The following is a 1,413-nucleotide window of genomic DNA, read 5'->3' as shown; positions in this document are numbered from 1 at the left end:
CTTCTTCTCTCTCTCTCTCTCTCTCTCTCTCTCTCTCTCTCTCTCTCCCCCCCCCCCTCCCTTCCTCCCTCCTCTCTTACTCTTTTATCCTTTTTCTCTCTATCTATTTTTTATTCTCTTCTTGTATACATATTCGCGCAAATACATATCGAAACTCGCTTGTTTCCCGGATCGCGCCTTCCTTAAGATTTATTTTGCATTCCCAATTTTTTTCGCGTTCATTCGCGCATTGCCATCGTCTTCTGTCCAACTCGGTCGGATGATCCGCCGTCCCGACGTACGAAAAGCTTTCCTTTTCTTCCTTCTCGTTCCGCACCGGCACTCCGCGAATGGTGCATGCCATGGCGAGAAACCGGTCTCGGATTGTACACGGGACCTTCTTTCTCTTCTTGTTCGCCTTACGGTCCGAGTCTCGCCGCTCGCGCACCGTCGTGTCCGCATCCCGGCTCGCGTAACTGCTTTCTTTCCTCTTATCCCGTCGTCCTTCGCGCCCCTTTTCAGTACCGTACGCGCCGTTGATCGAGTTCTTCCGGTATTCACCGGTCCGTTATATACCTGCTGTCAGTGACTCGAATCCCACGATGCATCAGTAAAGCAGCATGCCGCCTAACTACATCTACGCATAGCAAACACAAGATACGGATATTTTTTTTTTTTCAAAGTCTATTATCTAAAGAGACAGAAGAAGTCTAGAAAATTGAGCAAAAGGCGTTTTAATCTTTCGATATTTCGTAATCTTTTTTTAAACATTTCGCAATCTTTGGGTAACTAACGCCATTTATATAACAAAAAATCTCGCATTTTAACTGTGACATTATATACGTAATGAATCGAAAGTAATTGAATGCTATTCATATTGCCCTCTCGTAAATATTGCTGCCATTATACCGTTATAATCATCATGGTAAAACGATTAGCGGCGTTATTTATCTCCTATTTCAATCTATCTCATAATTTCACAATTGAAGAGACTTCATCATAAGAATTCTCTCATTTGTAGATAACTTTAGATTAGTAGATTAACTATTTATCTATAACTTATAAAGAAAATAAATCATTGCGTTGATATTATCAGTCATTACACGATATTGAAAATATTGGAGTCATCTTTTATTAATTTGTATGTTATTAATAATTTTGTGAAATCTTGTTATCTTCTTGAAATATAATAACATGTTAGTTAGTTTTCTGATGCTCAGGAGAGTCATATGAACAGACAAATGGACACGGTGAATTTGAAAACTTTTGGGTGCTAACACATTAAGAATGATTTATCATCTTCGATAAGAACTTATTACGAAGACCCTTATTGATCTATGTCTTTCTTATTCTTTTCTGTTTGTGTGACATCCGCCATACTTTTCTGTTTCGTGTTTCCTCACAATCTCTTCTCTTTCACTATCGTCTTGCTCA

This window comes from Atta cephalotes (genome assembly GCF_000143395.1).
Source record: "Atta cephalotes unplaced genomic scaffold scaffold00017, whole genome shotgun sequence".
Taxonomy (NCBI): Eukaryota; Metazoa; Arthropoda; class Insecta; order Hymenoptera; family Formicidae; genus Atta; species Atta cephalotes.
This window is presented reverse-complemented; position numbering follows the sequence as displayed.